Consider the following 23,919-nt stretch of genomic DNA (forward strand, 5'->3'; position numbering starts at 1 on the left):
GCTCCTTGTCCACAGAGAATGCCAATCGGCCGACGACCGGTGGCTTGTCGCACACATTCCCCGCCGGGAAAGCGAGCTTATTGCCCTCTTGGTGTGCCCGGTGTTCTGTCAAAATTTTCCACCCCATCAGAAATTGCAACTTTGTGTTAAAAATGGCCGCGAATACAGCGATTTCAAAGTAAACACGACAAACTTTCTTTAAATAAAGGAATATTTACTTACGTTTGATCATGGACGGACATGTAGAAAAGTTCTCCTCAGACACATTCTTCCTTGTTAGCTGCACACAACAACTGCACGCCGCTCTCTCACTGTTTACATCTTCACCGTGTTTATAAGCATTAATCTACGCCATATTCGTGTTGACCACGTGGCACCTACGCACTCCTCCGACGTCGGCCGGTTTGTCCGGAGGTCATTTTTCAGCTGCTTCCCCGGGAAATGAGCTCTCCTGCCCGCAGCAGGGGAACGAGTCCGACAAGCTGTAAAAATTTGCTTGCCGCCGGGCGGTTTGCTGATCGGCAAAGACAATCGACGACCCCGCCGCCGTGTGATATAATCCTGGGTAGTTTTGATTGATTTTTCGCTTCGAAAACCGAGAATAGACTTTGAAACATCACTCGGTTTGGGTTAGCATGTCGGTTAGCTGTCACACCTCCTGGTTTGTTCACACTCTCTGAAGCCGAGGCAGGGAAATAACAAAAGCCGGACTAACGCCGGGGGCATAATATATAGTTTGGGAGGTGCAAGAAGTGGGCAGTTTTGACAATTATAGAGTAATTTTGCCATGACGTACTGAATAAATGCATTTGTAATATTTCATATTGTATTTAGCACTAGACTTACCGTATTGGCCCGAATATAAGACGGTGTTTTTTGCATTGAAATAAGACTGAAAAAGTGCGAGTCGTCTTATATTCGGGGTCTACACATTATACCCATTCACGACGCTAGATGGCGCCAGATATCATTAAAGCGAATGCTGAACTTGAGGAATAATATTCTGTCATGACAGATCTCAGCTGCTCGTTAAACAGTTTGCATTATTTTATTGCAGTGTTTTTCCTTATTCAGATTTGTTTCAAAACTACAGTTACAGTTAGACCTCACTTTGATGGTTAATGCAGTTACTGCAATTTTGTTATTTTATCACAATAGATTGGTTGTTTTACATTTAAAAGACCAGAAGCCATTCATTTACAAATGTGATTGCACTTTAGTTTACATATTTAAATGTTCAGATATTAAGATTTGAATGAGGCAAAAAAAAAAACATGCTTTTTTCTCTCAAATATATTGTTATCATCATTTGTTTCAGATGTAATGTAATTATTTTCTGTATAAAAATTAATTTGGTGTTCAAAAAGTCTTTTTTCAAACTTGAGTCTTGAAAAAGAGGGGGTTGTCTTATAATCAGGGCCGTCTTATATTCGGGCCAATACGGTATTTGTCATGACCATACAATTTATTTAGCAATTGGGGGAAAAAACTTTGATAAAAAGAATATCCTGTAAAAATATTGGAGTAGAGAGACTGAAACAATGACATTTTGCGGCTCTCTTCGTCGCATTTTCCGCGTTCCGAATAATTCCCCCTCAATGGGCTGAATTGTAAATCAGATGAAACCATGACTCTGCCGACATCATCCTCCTGTTGGGGGTATGCTTGAGCCCTATAATGGTAGGCGTGGCTAAACGGCAAATTAAAAGACTTAATTTCTCGTCATCTGCGATTTGCCAAATTGTTTTATATAGTCGAATCGTCTCAAAACATGATTCTAATTCACATAATAATGCTATTTAAGACTTGTTTTTATACCCTGTCGTAGGCACTTTAAGGACAGTGTTCCTCAATGTACATTTGCAAGGGGATTTTATCATCTATATGGTCTGTAATATCAATAGGTTTGGAGGATTTGGAGAAATCACTGCATGTATTCCTTGTGTGGTTTGTATGGTATGTTTAGTGTACAAAAAAGCAAAGTAAATGAGGACTTCATTTTCATAGTTTGAGGTGATTATTGATTTCTTGCTTAAGTATCTTTTATGCAATGTGATTTTTTAACATATCAACAATGTTCATTTCATGATAGTGGAATTTTGAAGTCATAAAAGTGGTGTTTAGGGAACATTTAATGAGGAAATGTCTGATTAAAAAAAAAAAAAATTGACCCAGTGAACTATTACTGCATGCCCTTTATCTCATAATCAACTGCCAACTCATTTTGCTGTGCCAGGTCACCTTTTTTATTTGCTTTTTCAGTTCAAACTGCTGATTTAACTCTGACAACCCAGTCAGGGAGTTTAGAACATATTGTAATTATAGGACTACGCGTCCGAAACTTTCCTTTTAATTCAAATCACAAGTGCATCACCGTCATCTCTCATCATACATATTTTCCAATGATGACTGCAGTGCACGGATGGTAACAGAGGTTACCAGTGACAATAAATGAGATATGGAGCGGTCACTTGTGTGTGGGTGTGCGTGTGCACGTGTGTGTGTTTAATGACTGTGCCCAGCTGGAGCGCTATTGACGACACCTTATGAAACATGCTGGAGGACGATTACAATGGAGAATGATTATCACTTAGCCTCTGCGCTGTGTGTGTGCGTGAGTGCGTGTACTTTTGAGAACATGTGCGTGTTTGCCCGCCCTTCCCCCTCCCCCGTTTCTCTTCCTCTTTATCCTCTTCCATTCAGTACGTGAGGTCAGAGGTCACTCCGTGTACGTTGTCAAGTCTGCCAATCACCCACACAGTGACTGCGAGGCAACAGTTGCCAAGGAAACAGCAATGTGGTTGCTAGGCACCTGGAGCTGTGCTCACAATTGTCATTTTGTTGCTTAGCGCGCGCACACACACACATTCACATAGACAAATCCAAACAAAAGTGCGCCCACAGCTCTGCCCAATCAACAAGTTAAACACAACACAAGAATAGAAATACTGATTAAAAATCCTTAATTGCATTCCGGTGCGACAAAATGTGTGCCGTATTCATGCAGTGTCTAAGACAGTGCAACAATAAATGATATGAACGCCATTTATCACAAATGCTAATACATTGCTGAATGTGCAACTGTGTGTGAGTGGGGGGGCACTCATTTATTACTCTTAGCAACAATGCTAATGGAGCTCAAACATCTTCTTCCAATAGGGTGCTGGCTTCCTGATTAATCAACATGGCCGATGATCCGCACCTCACATTGATCAATAAAAGACGTAAACATCCATCATTCTGGCTAAAAATAGTAACAGAGACGCAAAATCAATGTCTTATTTCTCTATTGGCATCTTGGACTTTGCTAATGTGTGGACATTCTTACATGGCCTCCACCCACACACAACAAACTAGAATCAGAAACAGCCTATTTATTCGGGGGACACAAATGGAAGTAGAAGGGAAGAGGGGGAATAATACAGCCAAACCATCAAAAACATTTCTTTTCTGCTTGTTTTTTTCGCATTAGGGTGAGCGTGATCATATCCAAGATTAATTTGGGGTGACAAACAAGTTAGGGTGAGCGATATGGGCAAATAAAGCTCTCTCTCGCTCTGTATTATTATCATTATTTTTTTAATTTAAACTGTAAGTATGTGATAATATCCAACAAAAACTTGCTTTTGAGGACATTGATGAAAAGACAGAATTTTAAAATCCTTCAATTGCACCACTGGAATTTAAAAAAAAAAAAAAAAAAACCAAATCAAACATGAGTAGAGACTCCAAATTGCACTCAAGAAAGAGTACTGGTATTTTAAAATCATAACGCCCAAGCAAAATTATGAACTCATTCTCTAAATAATTACCTGATTAAAGGTAAGTGTTCAATGAGTAACTGGTAGGCTAAAGTAGTTCCTCAAGTTAAAAGTAAACCACGACCGCACGGCTCCCTCTACTCGATCTCCAATTAATTAATCTAAATAATCAGCCCTCAAATAAAAACAACAAAAAGATCTCTGAGAATCTATGTCAGGGGTGGACAAATTATTCCACAAAGGGCCGCATTGGGTGCGGGTTTTTGTTGCAACCTATTAAGAGGACACATTTTCACCAATCTGCTGTTTTACAAGTGCAATCAGTCGATTGCAGTCAGGTGCTTCTCATTTCTGCTGAAACCTCATTGGCTAAACTATATGTTCTGGGTCAGTTGGAACAAAGACCAGGACCCACTGCGCCCCTTGAGGACTGGTTTGCCCACCCCTGATCCATGTGTATACATCTCTGCAATATTCCTACAAAATTTCATTATAATCCATCCACTAATAACGGAAGAGTAGCAATTTTAATTCTCCAATTAGTTATTCTAATTAATCAGATGTGAGATTAAAAAAAAATAAATCTGTCTCTGAGGATCGATACATATACATTACATGCCTCGAATATACAGGGCAAATTTTATTCATTATCTGTTCACAAATGACAGAGGAATAGCAATTATAGTGTTTTCCCCAAGAATAAGAAGAACAAAGTGAGAACTTGAGACCTCACACTGAGCGGTCTAAAAAAAAAATAATGCCAATGTGCAAATTCAGATGTAGCTTATAATTCATTCATCTCCCATACGGTTTTAATCATGAGGGTCGCTGGAGCCTATCTATGGGCACAAAGCAAAATACACCTCAATTGGTTGCCTGTGGATCAAAATCACATAACAATACAACCGAAAGTACAAATTATTAAATAAAAAAAAATCTTCATTAAGTATCATAAATAAATACAAATTCTACCGGAAAAAAAAAACAGAATAATTTCAGTTCTATCTGGCAAACCAAAACATACATAATGTAAGCAATAATGGAATCATAATAATAATAGTAGTGATTTTAATTATTATGTGATTGTTTCTTTTTGATAAACCTATCTGAGTAAAGTTCAAAGAATATGTTGGGCAAACTGAAAAACGTATGAACAGCGAAGTGGAGTTGTCCGATATTATCGGACAGCCGATACTTAAAATATTTATGCAAAAATTTAAAATATTTTCGGTTAGCCGATAATATCGTCAGATAAAAGCATTTTAAAATAATATTGAATGATATCAACATCAGTTTGGGGGAAGTGTTCTGCCTTTGTACATGGGCTGGTCACAGCTTAGCACAACAGTTATGTTAATTGACCATTAGATGTCTCCCAAATAAGCTTAGGAATGCTTGGGATTTGTTATGTGAGCAGACGATTTGACCTGGGCATCACAATACAATTATCCATAGTATGTCAAGTCCACGACCACATATATCACCATCGGTTTGATATCGGTATTGAATTTTTGGAGTTGGACAATATCAGTTAAATTATCGGTTAAAAAGTCATTATTGGACAACTCTACAAGCAAAGCACATATACAGTAAGTATGGCAGATGTGCTAGCCACTGGTTCATTGTGATGGCCTGAAACAAAACTCTATCCAATATGAAATTTATCTTTGTATTATAAGGCAAAAGCAGGAGGAACCTCTAAGTTTAAACAGTGCGTTTGGGAATGCTGGTCAGCCGCTCTAATTTATTGGAATTTATAAACACTTTTCCCACAGTGGAAATAAGCCAGGAGGAAACGGCTGCTATCATAAAACCTTTATTAACTGAATAGTGGAAATGGTCAAGGTTGTTTTAAAATATTTATTATGTTCAAAGAATTTTATATTTTCACTAATTAGAATGATGAATTTGTGCAAAATTCTGCAAAGTTCATTTGAGAGCTCACCAATAAAGGATTATAGTGTCTGTCTCTCACCCTTGCTCAACTTTTGATTTATTTTGATTCATGAACATTTTTCCCCATGGGAAATAATTGAGATCGAAATAATCCATGATTAACCTATCATCCTCATAAAAACCTTTATTAACTGTACAGACAGTTTAAAGCAACAGTTTAATATCATTAACTACTGTTCAATTACAAAATTTATATACAGTAGTAAATCACTGTAGAGTTAGAGTAATAAGATTAGAATTTCTCACCCTTGGGTGGTGCGTAAGGAAAGGAAAGTGTGAAGCTGACCACTTTACGCATTATTCGTTTTATCATTTGTAGTATAGGCATTCAAAAAGTCACTCCAAAATAATAACACGAAAAAATCAATGAGACAATAGAGTAAACATACTTTCTAATGTCTGATCAATTTCCCTTCTTGTATTATTTATTGATGTGGCTTGAGCTGTATGGTATTGGGAAGCTAAGACCCATGCCGTGTTTAGAGCGCATTCAGGGGTGGAAGCAAGCTCTAAAGCATCTACCCCCTCGCATACATACAGTAAACTACTGTGGTACCTCTACATATGAAGTTAATTTGTTCCTGGACTTTGTTTGTGAGTCGAAATGGTCGTATGTCGAGCAGGATTTTCCCATAAGAATACATTAGAATTCCATTAATTCGTTCCACAGCCCGAAAACCTACACCAAATCCTTCATAAATACTGCTTGTACTATTACAAATGGCAATTACACATAAAAAAAGACTTACAAATAAAAATCTGAGTAATAATAATCACAATTCCTGCAATAATGTAACGAATTGGGTTCTAATATAGCGGATGTGTTTTGCGTGCTGTACCTGAACGCACCGCATGGCTAACGTGACAGAGAGAGTAAGGTGTGGAAGAGATTTTACTTCTCTTTTAATGTTTTGTTTTTGGCGTCAACTACGGTGGACAGTAGGCGTATTCTGTTGCACAAGTTCTGAAATAAATGATTAAAAACCTGACAAAGCTGGCGATTTCCTTGGCAATGTTACCACATTAATAATTGTCACCTGGGTCGGTAACCCAAAATGTTGAAAGATCCATATTTGACAAAAAAAAAAAAAAAAATGTCTGGAGCCGCAAAAAATTAAAAGCCCTGTATAATCCTTATAATGAAGGCAACACCTGCTGTATTTATCTAATAGCTATATTAGCCTACTATCAAAATGACTAAGTTGACTACAAATACATAATGAGCCTCCATGATTTAATGTTTATTTTCCCTGCAGTGCATCCTAGTTTAAGTTTGACTTCATACAATATCAATGAATTAGAAGAATGTTTGTGTCATGTTTGTCCTCCTACAGAAATCATATTAAAACTGTTAGGTTTTGGTGTTGGTTCCCTCCTAGTGTGTCCCTGTGATTGCCCATTGATTTCACCTGTTTTGCCTGCTCCTAGTGTATCCTCCAACTTGCATCGTCCTGTGTCATCCACTTGTTCCTCGTTGTCTCGTTACCCCTTGTCTGCGTGTGTATATAAGCTCCAAGTTTCTTTTCACTCCTTGTTGCGTCATTGTCAATGTCCATGTCCACGTTCTGGTCAGTATTATTCGCGTCTATCCAAGCCCTCGTGTTCTAAGTAGGTTTTTTGAATAGCAGTCTTTTGTTAGTGACAGTTTTGTTTGCCTCATTGCTTTCTTTGGATCACCACAGCCTTTGTTTTGTACTTTGTTTTTTTTTTGTTGGCTTTAATTACCGTATTGGCCCGAATATAAGACGGCCCTGATTATAAGACGACCCCCTCTTTTTCAAGACTCGAGTTTGAAAAAAGACTTTTTGAACACCAAATTAATCTTTATACAGAAAATAATTACAGTACATTCGAAACAAATGATTATAACAATATATTTGAGAGAAAAAGCATGTTATTTTGCCTCATTCAGATCTTAATATCTGAACATTTAAATATGTAAACTAAAGTGCAATCACATTTGTAAATTAATGGCTTCTGGTTTTTGAAATGTAAACCAATCTAAAACAACAAAATTGCAATAACTGCATTAACCATCAAAGAAGTCTAACTGTAACTGTAGTCTTAAAACCAATCTGAATAAGGAAAAACATTGCAAAAAAATAATGCCAACTGGTTAAACTTCTGTTATGACAGAACATTGCTTCAATGATATCTGGCGCCATCTAGCGTCGTGATTGGGGAGAGTAGCCGAGATCTGTCATGACAGAACATCGCTTCAATGATATTTGGCACCATCTAGTGTCGTGAATGGGTGTAATGTCTAGACCGCGAATATAAGACGGCCCCCTCTTTTTCAGCCTTGTTTCAATGCAAAAAACACCGTCTTATATTCGGGCCAATACGGTAAATCATTTTTTTGCATCGTTCATCTGCCACTCCTCCCTTTCCCTGCATTTGCGTCCAACTGCCTGCCCGCGTCCCTGACAAAAACAAAACCTATATTATTATTATTTTAATTAATTAAAAAAAAATTTAAAAATATTTTAGTTAATTATTATTATTATTATATACCTCCCCCATCTTTTTCCTTTTTCAAACATTTTTGAAAAAGCTCCAGGGCAGCGCTAAAGAGATGCACGCGGCTCTAGAGCTGCGTGTATCTGACCCCCGCCTTAACTCATAAAGACTGGCAAACGGAGATCGGAGGAGGACCGTCGAGATCGTAGACATTCTACGGCCATATTGTCGAGCCAGTTCACGGATGCGCACAGCACGCTCATATTTTTCTATCATTTCCCTCTTCATTTCAATGGTAAGCATCACCTTTTTCTTTTTTTCACCATCTGCACTAACCTTCTTGGAACTCGTATTGATTTCTCCCGCAAGAATATCTGCCGTGCGTCTGTCTTGTGGCAAAGCTAAAAAAAAAACACTGCGGCGCTGTCATAAATCGTCGTATTTTGAACATGTCGTCAGATGTAGAAACAAATGGTGAGTTAAATTACATAACGTCGGATGTCAAAAAGATCGTGTATTGAAACGATCGTATTTCGAGGTACCACAGTATTTAAGTTTTGTTTAACTTTTACGAGACACAAAGGCCAATTTTTTATTTATGTATTCTGCCGAAATGAACATGAAATACTTGCTGGCAAATCTTGTTTTCTCTAGAATAAGTGGTATCCAAACTGGTCCTCAAGAGCTGCTGTGGGTACAGGTTTTATGTTCCAACCAATCCAGACAGACAGACAGTTTAGCCAATGAGGTTTCTGCTGAAACAAACAGCAACTGACTGCAATTAACTAATTGGTGAAAAGGTGTTGATCGCTTGGAATGCAAACCTGCACCCTCTGCAACCCTTTGTAGAATAGTCTGCCCACTCCTATTACAGAAGTACAGATACACAATGCAGCTAATACTGACCTTCACTGTCCATCTCCATCAACACCCTCAAGTTAAATAATGCATCTGTGGTACTTTTCCTCGGCGCATGACTCTATGGTTGTTCACAAAAACTCACTTCTGTCCTGATTTTTGACTTCACTCTTTTCCATAATTTCATTGTGTGACTCGTTTCAATAGTTTCCACAATTGTGCACAACGCCTTTGTTGTTAATTCCCTCCTTCTACATCTTCAGACATCTTTTTACATGATAGAATTCAATTAAACAACCTGCTGAAGCTGACAACATCAGCGATATTTGCTTATAAATAAAATGTAGGGTTTTTAAAAGTGTAGATAATTAAAAACAGAAATTATCATGATATTAAAGTAAATAAATACTTGTAAACTTTTGCAAAACATCTATAAATAATAATTACAATATACTAAAAGAATAGTGTTTTCTTTTTATTAAAATGCCAATAGTAATCTGTGTCTTTTACTGAAAACTGACGCAAAAGAGTTTTGAACAACTGTAAAAAATTTACTTAGACCCCAGTCTGACCAGGGAGTGACTCATGTTCAAATGTGCAATAAATATGATTTTTCAGACAATAAAGTGCCCTGGATTAAAAAGCGCACCATCGCTGAATGAGTTTATGTTCATACATAAGGTGCAATTAGTTATAAGGTGCATCAATGTACTGAATTTCTTTTAACATTGTTATTATTGTATTTGTTATTAATTTATTATTTGTTTCATAGCTGTATTTATGGCTTTGCTTACTGATGACTGTGTGTTTTGAGCACTTTACTGGTATATGGCGGAAAACAGACAAAACTGAAAAAGCAGTTTCTTCTCTTGCACTCCTCTTTAAAAGAAACTGTTGTATTTTAAGCCAAAACAACTGTTGTGTTTGATAGAACAATATGTCTATATGCTGCCACAGCAGATTCATGGCGCATTAAGCCCTCGAACTATTTTTAATTTGTCCGTTTTACCCTGGAAACACCCGTTTACAGATGTCACGCAGCCGCTTTTGTTTCAACCCAGCCATAAAATAAAAGTAATTAATTATATTTATTATTCAAAATGTCTGTCATTTTTAGCTTTGTATCATTAATTGATGTCTAATATTTCGTTTAAAAAAAAAAAAAAAAAACACTTTAAAAAATTATTCAGTGCATATTTTAAACTTTCAAACCAATTAAATCAAAATGAAAAAAAAATGGTGTCTGTAAAAAAGTCACGCATATCTACTTCATAACTATCGCTTAATTGTATTTTTTTTTTTTTGTTACTGTCGCATTTTCTCCGATATGTTAGATGATAAATAATCGATCCAAACAAAGAAAAATGGGGAAAAAAACGTTTACAAGGGTAAATATATGAATAAGAACATCTCAACCACTCCTTGATGTCTGCGATTTCTGCATCGTGACCCTTGTTATACTACCATGTTTCACCCATAAAATCCTTAAAAAATCCAGCTGTAGAGATTCACAGCTGTGTCTTGAAACTCGGTGATACATGCTAAATGGAGTTTTTGGATCGAAACAAGGTAAGTACGCGATAATATCTTATTAAAGTCATGGCGGCTGTAATTCTGCTCTCGCGTGCTCTCACCTCCAGATAGGGTTTTGTTGTTAAAAATTTTTTTTTTCTTTTTTTAAATGCCCTCCTGTTATAAAATTTTCTTCCCCCAGAAAATTGAGATTTTAAGCTTTCCAATGATGTATCACACATGCATTTCGGACAATTTTGAAATTTGGCCAAATTGGGGGTCTCAGAGTGGAACTTCAAGTCACCTGAGTGTGTTCCGCTATATAATAATGTAGTTCTGGTCCAAAAAATTAGGTTTGAGGTCATTAAACACAAGAATTCTTAAATAATGTGTACTGGATTATACGGTAGACTGTCAATTTGGGGAAAAATAAATCATTTTAAATGAGATTTATGGTAAAAACAAAAACAAAAAACAACAGTATAATAGTATTGGTAATTGGTATCATTTAATATATTTTAAATACAGAAAAAAAAAAAAATACTTAATTGACTGGCAACTTATCCAGGTTGCAAACCATTTCTCGTTCCAAAAAAGAACCAAGCAGAGTGAGGCAGCATTTAGTTATTATGCGCCTCCCCTCTGGAACAAGTTGCCTGAAGGTCTGAAGTTTATCACAGCAATTCTATAACTGTCTATATATTTCAAATTTCAACCTATTTGCTTTTTATTCATTTCATGTATAATGTTATTTCCTGTTTCAATTGTCATTGTTTTAACTTTCCTTTGATTTAATGTGATTTTTATGAATTATTTTATCTCTTCTCGTGGATCTTCATGTGATGCAAAGCACTTTGAATTGCCTTGTGTTAAATTGTGCTATACAAATAAATTTGCCTTGGCTTGTCTTGCCAAATAGAAAACGGGATTTATCAAATGTTGCCATTGAAAAAAAAAGCACAATTTCTCTACTAAATACAACGATTATTGTGCAAAATCCTACTAAATTTAGGCGGAAACAGGCCATTATACCTGCTCACTAGTAATAAGATTATTGCCTCTCTTGCTCTCTTTCTCTCCTCGAGGGCACAACCGGCTGAGTAGTAGAAGGTTTGTAATGAACGTGTGACTGGAGTGTTCATCTCCCTGAACTAATAATGCCTTTAGGGAGTTGAGCTTAGTGTTAGCACAGTGCTGGAGGTCGTCACCATCAGCGCCACTCGAAGGGGATGCGAGCAAACTCATTTCTTCTTACAGGTGCTAAAACGGACACACTTCATAAACCTGGAATGGTAAATTGGTACAGAAAACTGCATTTAAGTGAACGGGTTTGACGATGATCAAGCTTGCTTTGATTTTTAAAACTTACCCACAAATGGAATCTTTTGATTCCAAACGTCCTTGGGATGACAAAGCCTCCACTCGACTACGCGTATTCTCAAGCAATAACATCCACATCTGTATTATCAACCCAAGAATACCCGTGGTCGAGAGTAGAGCCGAGAGGCCCTCCTCTTGTTCTTCATCATCATCATCCTCTTTTGTGTCATGCTTTTGTAAGGAGACAGCACCTATGTGAGAAAACAGAAAAGAGGGAGCGTTCACCCTTGAATAACAATGTGCCATCCTTTTAAAATGCACATTCGGAATCCAATAAAGAGAGTCCATGTTTTTTTTTTTACCCTGACATCAACACATTCAAGTGACAAAGGGTTTTTGTACTGCATTTAAGGAGGGCAGAGAGGTGCTCTTCCATGATCAAATAGGTGTCACTGGACACATGTTCTTACCTCCCCCATCATCAGCTTTTCTGCCTCAGGCCTGTCCCTTGGAGAATAATGTCGGTACACACTTGCCAATTAGAGAGCAGGACGTGTCAATCAGGCAGCACACCGTGGATAGAAGGATGGGAAGGGTGAGGAGGGGAGGCGGGTTGAAGGGAGCCACAGAGAGGATCTTTGGGTAAAGTGGGGGCAGAGGGTTGACGGGGTGTTGCATCAGCACCGTGAGCGCTCAGGGCAGAAAGACTGGTTTACAAACATTACTGATTTTTCTTCTTTCTCTCACCCTTTTAACCTTGCTGACAGCTGCTATTTACTCATTTCACCATCTACAGTAGTGTCTTGAGATACCAGCTGAATGTTTGTAACTCATCACAAATCATAAGTTGTCATTAAAAGACAGAAAAGGTACTAATTTTCCCCAACCCCCCCCAAACCAGGAAAAAATATTGTAATGTGTGTTTTAATCAGTGTTGACACAAACTACTTGAAAAAGTAATTTAAATACTGATTATGCCTCGAAAAAGTAATAGTTACTTTACTGATTAATTTCTTATCAAAGTAACTACTTTACTTTAAAAGTAATTTATCAGTTACTTTTTACCATTTTTTCTGCTTTGCTGCCTCAAATGTCAAAATTTCTGAACTTCCCCTTTAAAATAAGACCTAGCCGTTAAAATGTTGTCTATAAAATTTGTAAAGCAATAAAACAACTAAAATAAACGAAACGAACAAGAATCCTTCACCGTATTTCATAATTTGTCCAAATGTATTTTTCGAACAGATCATGTGACTAGCACCTTATAGACGGCCCTTTGCTTTGCTTAGCCAAAACTACATCTGAGGAGGCAAGATGGATATTTATGAATTTCTTTAAACTTCTTTAAAGTTTTCAAAAGCTTCAACAACTGAGCTTGAACCGAGGATTGAACTTGATTACTCAAGTAAAACTAAAAGTAGTGCTCAAAAAAAATATACTCAAGTAGAAGTAAAAAAGTATCCATCCTGAAAAGAATACTCAAGGAAAGAGTAACATTGTGAGTAACTGCCTTTTTTTCTCCCTCTCAGAGCAAACTTATCTATACAAATTGTTGTCCTACAGTAATGATACTGTACAATAACCAATTACCTAACCACATTAAGCCCCCCCAAAAAAGTCATTGAATTCCAGCGAGAGAAAAAAAAAAAGACAAATTAAGCATTATTCGTCCAAAGAGCATGAGTGCACTCTAGTGAAGAAAATAGTTTGTAGTTTGAATAGTAACTACTTTCTTCATAGTTACTATTATGAAATTAAAAGGATCATATCTCCTTTTTTCCATGGTCAATCGGCACCAAATAAGAGAGAGAGGGGGTTTAAATCTGCGCTTTCAAGGCATGTTGAGATCAGCGCTCTATGTCAAGTACTTCCTTTTTTACGGTGCTTTAAAGATCCCACGTGATTGAACAGGCTGGCGTGATCATAGAACAGCAAGCTTGCATCTGATTAGTGTAATAGAGTCATGTGATTATTGTCGCGACATCTCATTGTGCCAAATCTAATATGTAGAATAAAGAGGAAAAAAGTAGCGATGCTTGAGTAGTCCAAAGTAGCGGAGTAAGAGTAGCGTTTTTTTCTTCACAAATCTACTCAAGTAAAAATTATGGCATAGTAAAACTACTCTTACAAGTGCAGTTTTCTCAAAAGGTTACTCAAGTTAATGTACATGTAACACATTACTACAACCTCTGAATAAGGCATGCATGTGAAGTGAAAACCTGTATCTTGACGCTCATTGAGAGAGTGCCAAAAGTGTGCAAAAATGTAGTAAGAGCAAAGGCTAGATACTTTGAAGAAAGTTTAATATAAAACCTGTTTTTAGTTATTCTGTCTACTTTTTTTTGCCAAGTACATAATTCCACATGTTCAGTATCTTTAGTGAGAATTTACAATGTAAATAGTAGTGAAAATATTGAAAACACACAAATCATGAGGTGTGTCCAAACTTTTGACTTTTGTTTCAGGGTCCTCAACATGTTTTGCCCCTCCCCACAAAAGTCAAACTCCGCCTATGGTTAGAAACTGTAACTATGAAATGTATTTAAAGGCTGATTACAAACTGTAGAAATGCTGGCTGCCTTGTTACCTGTAGGCATTGGTTCGAGTTGTGTCACGCTGTGCCATGATTCCAAGTGGTTCCTTGAATTGGATGTGGTGTTTTTAGCGGTCGACAGTGTTTGTGAGCCAGTGCAAAGTTTGCAACGCACGGAAATATTTTTGTCATCTTTACTGGACAAAAATGTGAAGTAATGGCTGTATTTCCAGTGAGCAAATGCAGCCGTTTGTGGCATCGCTCCTACCTCTTTCATTGTCCGCGTCCTGACGAGGTAGCTAGGCTATGTCGTTATGGCCGCGGACTCTCTGCGCTCACACGGCATGGTAATACTTGTGACCCATTTTTTTGTTTTTGTCCTCCTTCGTTAAAAACGTGACATGTGATGTCACTTCCAAACTCAAGAGCAACATTTTAAATTCGAAATGTTCTTTGTACATGAGTACAGTATGGTGAAAACACTGGTTTTAATGACGAAAAAAAAAAAGTATAATTTATAAAGGCATGCATAATTTAAAAGGAAGCAGAATAATAAACTATACTGTTCATTGAGATGCTCTCAAATGCTCTCTCAGCTCACTCGTACGTAATATTATTTGTTCTATGCGGATGACAGAGAATGCTATGAGTACTCTTAGGTTGTCTTTCTACATGCCTCACTGTATTTTTGCTCAGTTTTTATTTTTATTTATTTATTTATTTTTTGCTAAAAGGGTTAAGACAGCTCAGCATAGAAAGCATTTAGTTAAGCTTATGGACTGATCAGGTAAAATATCTGATATACTATAGAATTGTTTACTATTTCCTATCGAACTGCTCTTTGTGAAGCAAGTTGTGTTAAGTTCCCTGCCAACATATAGCAATGGCATCGTATGTCTTCTCTCGAATCAGTGTTGTTTTCATTAATGATGACAATAAGGAAAATATTTTGTGGACGAACATCTTTTTTCACGACAATGACGAGACGATAACGAGCTAAAACATCTCTTGGGAGACTAAAACTTAACGAGACGGATGCCAAATGCAATGACAAAAATGCGCCATAGTTTCTGTCATATATTCACAATGTGTGACATTTTCTTATTGTATTTTTACATTCAGTTTTGGGCGTCCAGGTGGGTATCATTAATTGAAAATAATGTATTGTTTTCCTGCTGATTGTGTATTATCAACACCAAGTTGGCATTGTCCTTGTAGACGCTACAATATGTGCTTGTCTGTCAGTGTTCATTTGAAATTGTTGGAAACCTTTATTTTTTTCATTTACTTTTGGACTAAAAGTTTAGACTTTTCAGACGAAAACATTTTGATATATCATCGACTAAAACTAGCTGAAATTACGAAAACTAGACAAGGACGAACACATTTTGAAATGACTAAAATATTACTAACACTAATAAGTATTTTCAGCCAAAAGACGAAAAATTAAAAGGGCTGCCATAAAAAACACTGTGTCGAATGTCAAACAATTATATGAACTCTGAACAATAGTTCGCATTTTAAAAACCACATAAATTAGTTACTTATATTTAAAGTCACAACATTTTTTCTTCTGTCAGGGGTAAAAGTGTGTTATTTTCCCCCCAAATTGCTGAAAGTCAACTTTAAGAAATAAATAAATAATAAAATAAAATAAACAGTACAAGGGAATACCTATATGTACAGTAGAGAGAATAGAGAAAACATTCATTTTCCATGCCGCTTTTTCCTCACGAGGGTCGCGGAGGTGCTGGAGCCTATTACAGCTAACTACGGGCAGTAGGCAGGGTACACCCTGAACTGGTTGCCAGCCAATCGCAGGGCACAAGGACACATACAACCATTCACACACACACACACTTATATCTACAGACAATTTAGAGTGTTCAATCAGCCTACCATGCATGTTTTAGGGATGTGGGAGGAAACAGGAGTTCCCGGAGAAAACCCACACAGGCACGGGGAGAACATGCAAACTCCACACAGGAAGGCCGAAGCCAGGGATTTAACCCTTGATCTCAGAACTGTGAGGCAGACGTGCTAACCACTCAGCCACTGTGCCACCTAGAGAAAACATGACATCTTCAAATCATGTTAAAAGGATTGCCAAACTTTCTTTTCACACTCTCATACTAATTCTGTAACTGTGAACGCACGTACAGTATCATAGAGTGCCACTCCTTGCTTGTAGTACTCTAATTGCCATCAAAGGGTACTTGATCGGCTCTGGTTATTTACAAATACCTACATACTGTATGTCTTGCAATTAGACAAAGCATAGGGCATGGGCGGGGGGCACGATGACGTTGATTATTTTACCTCATATATCATTGGTCAAATACATTTTCTTATTCAGTAAAATGAGAAAAATCCTACACATATTTGACTGCGGATGTAGATTGCTACTTCAGCACAAACAGCTTGAGCCAGGAGGAGATAGTGTGCCAAAAAGTGATAGTCCAAAGTTAGGGATAATTTCACGCTAAATAAAAGTAACAAGAAGAAGTACAGTTAGCACGTCCACTGTAGACAATCGATACTTATTTTAATATACTACAGGTCAAAATGAACTGGAATCCCTCTAGCGGTTGACAGCGGTACAAACACAGTCGCATGTGCACTTTCTATCACTTTGTTGAACAAAGGTAACAAAATCCATCCATCCATTATCAACTGTTTAATCAGGGGTCGAGTCGCAGAAGCAGCAGCAGCTTTAATAGGGAAGCCCAGACTTCCCTCTCCCCAGGTAGTTCAACCAGCTCCTTCTGCGGGATCCCAAGGCGTTCCCAGGCCAAACGAGAGACATAGTCTCTCCAGTGTGATCTAGGTCGTCCCGGGTGCCTCCCGCTGGTGGGACATGCCCAAAACACCTCTCCAGTAAGGCGTCCATGAGGCATCCAAACCAGATGCTAGAGCCACCTCAACTGGCTCCTCTCGATGCGGAGCAGTAGCGGCTCGACACTGTGTCCCTCCCGGATGACCGAGCTTCTCCAGCCCGGACACCCTGCTGAGGAAACTCATTCGGCCGCTTGTTTCCAGGATCTTGTCCTTTTGGTCACGACCCGCAGCTTGTGACCATATCGAGAGCTTCACGTTTTGGCTCAGCTCCTTCTTCACCACTACCGACCGGTGCAGAGTCCACAAAACTGCAGACACTGCCCCGATCCGCCTGTCGATCTCCCACTCCTGCCAGCCCTCACTTGTGAACAAGACCCCAAGATACTTGAATTCCTCCACTTGGGGCATTTAATTCCCAACCGGAAGAGGGCATGCCACCCTTTTCCGACTGAGGACCATGGTGCTGGATTTGGAGGTGTTGATCTTCATCCCACACTCACACTTGGCTGCAAACCACTCCAGTGAGAGTTGGAGATCACGGCTTGATGAAGCCAGCAGCGCAACATCATCCACAAAAAGCAGAGATGCAATACTGAAGCCACGAAACCACACTTCCGAAGTGCCTAGAAATTCTTTCCAAAAAAGATATGAACAGATTTTTTTTCTTAGGGCAAACTTGGCGGAGTCCAACCCTCACTGGGAACGAATTTGATTGCCGGCGATGCGGACAAAACCACCACTCGTACAGGGACTGAACAGCCCTTACGAAGGGGATCAGTGCCCCGTCCTACCGAAGCACCCCACACAGGACTCCCGAGGGACACGATCGAACGCCTCCTCCAAATCAACAAAACACCTGCAGGCCTGTTGGGCGAACTCTCATGCACCCTCGGGGACCCTGCCGAAGGTGTAGATCCGGTCCACTGTTCCACAGCCAGGATGAAAACCACACTGCTCCTCCTGAATCCGAGTTTCGACTTCCTGACGGACCCCCAGCTTCAGCCACCCAGAATAGACTTTACCGGGGAGGCTGAGGAGTGTTATCCCTCTATAGTTGGAACACACCATCCAGTCCCCCTTCTTAAAAAAGGGGACCACCACCCAGTCCACCAATCTAGAGGCACTGTCTCCAATGTCCATGTGATGTTGTAGGGGCAACAACAGCCCCTCAACATCCAGAGCACGGGTGGGCAGACCGGTCCTCGAGGGCCACAGTGGGTCCTGGTCTTTGTTGCACCTGATCCATCACAGACAGTTTAACCAATGAGGTTTCAGCGGAAACAAGAAGCACTTGACTGCAATCTACTGATTGCAATTGTAAAACACCAGATTGGGGAAAAGGTGTCCTCTTAATGGGTTTGAACAAAGGCCCGCACCCACTGCGGCCCTTTGTGGAATAGTTTGTCCACTGATCCAGAGCCTTTAGGAACTCCGGGCGGATCTTAGGGCCCTGCCACTTTCCAACCACTTCAGTGACCCCAGCGATAGCAGAGCCCGCCTCGGAGTCCCCAGACTCTGCTTCCTCAAAGGAAGGCGTGTCGGTGGAATTGAAGAGTGCACTGAAGTATTCTCCCCACCGACTCATGACGTCCCAAGTCGAGGTCAGCAGTACCCCATCTTCACTATACACAGTGTTAACTGGACTGCTTTCCTAGCTTAAGACGCCGGATGGTGGACCAGAATTTCCTTGAAGCCGTATGGAAGTCTTTTTCCATGAACTCGCCAGACTCCTCCCATGTCTAGTTTTTGCCTCAGCAACCGCCGAAGCTGCATTCTGCTTGGCCAGCCGGTACCTGTCAGCTGCTTCTGGAGTCCCAAAGGCCAAAAAGGCCTGGTAGGCCTCATTTATCAGCTTGACGGAATCTTTTACCGCTGATAGGGTAACAAAATAAACAAGTAAATATTCACAAACGACACAGCAGTCAGCCAAGAGTACTCCTTCATACATTAACGCCGACGCATATCATCAGGGCAGGACCTTGAGGTTGTACGTATTCAGACACAGATACTACACTGAAGAACCTGATCATTCCATCACTAAGTTGGAAATTTAATATAAAAAGAATGTTTTATGAAAATTTCATTGCATAACCATTACACAATATGTTATTAGCCTCTCTCTTACATTATATCATTGTGTCAACCAACATGATAAAATTAAAGCTTTTTTTTATCATGTCAGCTTATGTTGCTTTTTAACAAAATTTTGTGCCGCAAATGATGATTACGGCCTGTTAGAAAAACACCAATCTCTATCATTTCTGTCACGATGAACAAAGAGCAAAAAAAGAGAAAAACAAGACAGAATGCATAGCTTTTAAGTTCACTAAGTCGTTATGATGAGTGAATTCACGTTTAATATTTGATGGGAATGGTAGTGAGCAGTAACAATAAAAACATTCTGGAGTAACAAAACATTTTTGGCTGGTCAAAATTTATACTAAAAAATTTGCAGTTTATTTATGGTTTTAAGTTATTCTTTTTTTCAATTAGGAAATGGTGGATGGATAACTTACCAAAATGAAAAATGGGTAAAAAATAAAATAGTAAAATATTCTGTTCTCATATTTTTTTGGTAAGATTTAAAGTATTTCTGTACGTTTACTTGAAATGTTTACTCGAATGCGAAAGTAGGCAAGAGTTGGAGTACACACTGGACTGGTCCCCGATCAAAGGCAAGGAACATACAAAAAAATTAAAAACATTTTTTTTTTAAAAAATCACACTTACGCCTATCGACAATGGAGCGTATTAATTTTACCTTGCCTATTTTGAAACATGGCAGGGAGCCACTTCAATTGTCCATCTTCTGAAATATGAGATTATAGTGACCACTACTGTGCTTCACTCATAAAATTATATTAGTAATAATTTTTTAGTTATACTGTATTTGTGTCCTATATTCAGCTTCCACTTCCTTTATTTATTTATTTTTTTCTTGATTTTATTTAGTTGGAAATTAAGTAATATTTTACAAAAATTTAAGTCTCAAAACTCTTTAAAAGATGGGGTGGGGGGGGGCAAACACTAAAAAAAAAAGAAACACATCCTTGATTCCTTCTCAAGCTTCCTCAACTCCTTACTGTGAAATGTTTCCCTTCATTGATAATAACAACTGTTCTTTCTATTTCAACAAGTCAAGGACAATGTCTTCTGTTCTCAGTAAAAATCCTCACAAAGATGTAAAAAGACACCTCTTGCGGATAATTCAACTGGAATGACGTGAGTGTGGTTGGTTGGGATGTTGCAGCTAAACTCCAGTATATGACACCATCATCTCCTTTCCTTCCTGTGGGAATTGGGAGCAGGGTTGGGTCAGTGCGAGGGGGTTGAGCACTCTCATGTTGACGTCACATGACCTCATCCCGCATCCACGTATTCACATGATTAGCCTTTCATTTATTGCTGTGCTAACTTTATTTCGCGAAAGGCGGATGACATCTGGTTTTGCCATTTAGGTGGTGGCGGAGGGAGGGGGGTGAATCAGTTTCCTGAATTGACTTGATTGGAAGTGAACTGGCTCCAGCTGGAGGGCTCTTATTTTAGTTTTTTTTTTTTTTTTTTAAAGCCTGACTTTTCACTCCTGCCACACACCCATTGTATCCATCCACTGGGACAGTGGACACCTGACATTTCACATGCGTACAACAAGGGAGCGCATGCTGCATTGCTGCTTAATTGCTCGGAACTAAAGGCGCCTGCTATAATGATAATGGTGATGATGATGACGCGGTATGGCTGGGTCTGCAACATAGGGAGGATGCGCAGGTTAAAACATCTGAACTGGCCCACCATAAAAAATGAAGATAATTGGCATAAAATACAGCCAAAAACATTGAAAATGTTCAATATTTGCCCATCAAACACTGTGGTCTCATATATTGTTATGGATCGAGTAGAACTGAAATATTCTGAAAGACTGCACTCTAATAAGGCAAAATACACGCGCACATTTCATATTAACATAAGGTACACATAGGCCAATTTGACTGGGTGAGGCTCTCCCAGTCAAAATGGATTGGGTGTCTAGTTTCTTCAATGGAACTGAAGGATGAGCATTTAGAGGTAGTTCTTGCAGTTTGAATAAATTGGACATCTATTGTTGTCAATGGCAGTGAATGAGTTAATAATGAGACAGGCAATTATGTAGAAGATAGTTTTGGCGAAAGGGAACTTTTTAGTCACAAACTTAACATTTACCTTATTGGCCCAGTTGGGTCCATTAGCCATTATAGTAAGATTTTAGTTAATAGCATCATTCCATTATGATGACCTAAATGTATTTTAAAACTGTAAGCAATCTGACCTCCATAACATAATTTTTCAAACATTTCTTCTTTCACAAACCACTGGAATTTTATTTTCATTTTCTTTGCCTTGCTATAACGAGTGATGCTAATAACCTAACTATCTATATATTCAGAATATCTTTCAGATTTTCATTTAATATTATTATTATTAATTTTTTTTTTATATATATATATGGAGTGAATAAATACGCTTTCAGTTTGTTTCTATTGCTGCATTCTTCCTGTCAAGGTCCACTGAGGAGCGCCACTGTTTGCTTCCTGTCCAATCAGAAAGCACACCCAGAACCTCCCTTGGACCGTCTCACTCGCATCGAACGCACTTGAAGGGTGCTGATGGAGATTTCATTCATCACTGGTTGCCATAGGAACCTTCACCTTGTAGCAGTTGTAAAAATAAGAAGAGATTCAACTTACCACTCTCGAGAAGAAGCCGCTCCGTTTGTTACAAATTGCATCCATGCTGGCGTATACGTGTGTTGGGGGGACGCCCCACTACCCCGGCACATTCTCTTCCTCCTCCTCTTCTTCCTCCACCCTCATACCGTTTCTCTGTCTCGTGCACTAAGCGGGAATCACACAACCACTCCTTGTTTTTTTTCTCTACCCTCCCCGCCAAGTCCGAGGGAGAGGGAGGGATGGAGGCAGCATGCAACAGCATCAGCATCCCATGCAAGTCAGCTATACAGACCACACCACCTCTTCCTTTTTTGCTCTCTGCTCCTCCTCTTTCTCCTCCTCTGCTTGCTTAGAATAAACCCAAAGAAAAAGGACCATCAAACATACAGTATTATCTACGTATTGGCACGAGTTTCGTCACGTTTGTATTGATTATGCAATAGATATCTCTGTGTGTGTGTCCTAGCTTAAACAACATGAATAATTAACTCCCTCACCTGGCTAAATCGGAACCTACAAGCACAATTAGTCCGTAATTAATTAAAGAGCCCTGATACAAAGAATAAAAAACTAGGCTTAGGATGCAAACCAGAGAGATTTGAAGACTCATTCTCAAAACTATGAGGAAGACAAGTGAACTACTTCTCTCTGTGCTGTTCAGTTTTACACTTTTCACATGGATTTTTTTCCTAACTAAACAAAATATTTTAAAATTCTTTTTAAATTTATTTTGGAACACTTCCTCCATATAAAGTATTGAGTCACGTCTTATCGGACACAAATTCTATCCATTAATACCACTTGAATAAGTACACTTACTGCTTCATTGAAACGACTTTCCTTGCAAATCAGTGGTCGTACATCCGCACGCTATAGTCGATGTTGTTTTTTTACTGTATGGTACAAAAATGGCACCGTAGCAGCATATTCTGGGTCCACTGTGTTTTATTTACTAATTTTGTTCCTTGATCTATCTTCAAATAAAACGGGCATTGGGTCACAAACAATAATTGTTAGGGTTGTTCCGATCATTTTTTTTGCTCCCGATCCAATCCTGATCGTTTTAGTTTGAGTATCTGCCGGTCCCGATATTTCCCGATCCGATTGCTTTTTTTTTTTTGCTCCCGATTCAATTCCAATCATTCCCGATAATTTTTCCCGATCATATACATTTTGGCAATGCATTAAGAAAAAAATGAATAAAACTCGGACGAATATATACATTCAACATACAGTACATAAGTACTGTATTTGTTTATTATGACAATAAATCCTCAAGATGGCATTTACATTATTAACATTCTGTGAGAGGGATCCACGGATAGAAAGACTTGTAATTCTTAAAGGATAAATGTGACTTTGGATATTGTGACTAAATATTGCCATCTAGTGTACTTGTTGAGCTTTCAGTAAATGATACTGTAGCCATTTAACTTCTGCCCAAATGTATGATGGGAAGTGCAACCATGACTGTGTGTCGTGGTACCAATTGATATATCTTCTCTGCATCGGGAAATAACATAGGATGTTAAGAAAAAGATAACTACTAACTTCCTTCCCCACATTGCTTCCCACGATTATTCTAATCGTTGGGAGAGGAATTGTAAGGCTTTAGCCATTCAACAAAAGGCTCCAAAGGCTGCCAAAATTCACTCTACTCATTTTACGCTGCCTTTTAGCTCTATATACAGGGGTGCACATAATTTTTTTGCCCAGGGTCTCAGAGGAGGACCTGGAGATGTGACTTGGTCCTCATTGAGCTTGAGAGCCGACCCGCCTGATGCGATAAATTTATGGCAAGCTTTACTTAGAACCAATTAACTTTAATTAATTATATTAACAATTAATGCTTGATTACCATCAACTGGCACAACAAAATTGCCATTACTTTGAAGTGAAATGTAAAGAAATAAACATAAAAGCACCAATTCAAAATAAAGGGCATTATGCGGCTACCACATTAACTCCAAGCCTT

The 23,919-nt window shown here is 38.6% G+C and overlaps 1 long non-coding RNA gene across 1 annotated transcript; it reads right to left on the reverse strand.

The window, feature by feature from the left end:
• Positions 1 to 10,238: 10,238 nt before the first annotated feature.
• LOC130919942 (uncharacterized) lies at positions 10,239 to 22,197 on the reverse strand. Its single transcript, XR_009064045.1, has 3 exons — positions 21,963 to 22,197; positions 11,917 to 12,118; positions 10,239 to 11,831 (listed from the first exon to the last, which is right to left on the reverse strand). It is a non-coding gene; the product is annotated as an uncharacterized LOC130919942 (long non-coding RNA).
• Positions 22,198 to 23,919: the final 1,722 nt, after the last annotated feature.

This window comes from Corythoichthys intestinalis, chromosome 8 (genome assembly GCF_030265065.1).
Source record: "Corythoichthys intestinalis isolate RoL2023-P3 chromosome 8, ASM3026506v1, whole genome shotgun sequence".
In the NCBI taxonomy this organism is placed as follows: domain Eukaryota; kingdom Metazoa; phylum Chordata; class Actinopteri; order Syngnathiformes; family Syngnathidae; genus Corythoichthys; species Corythoichthys intestinalis.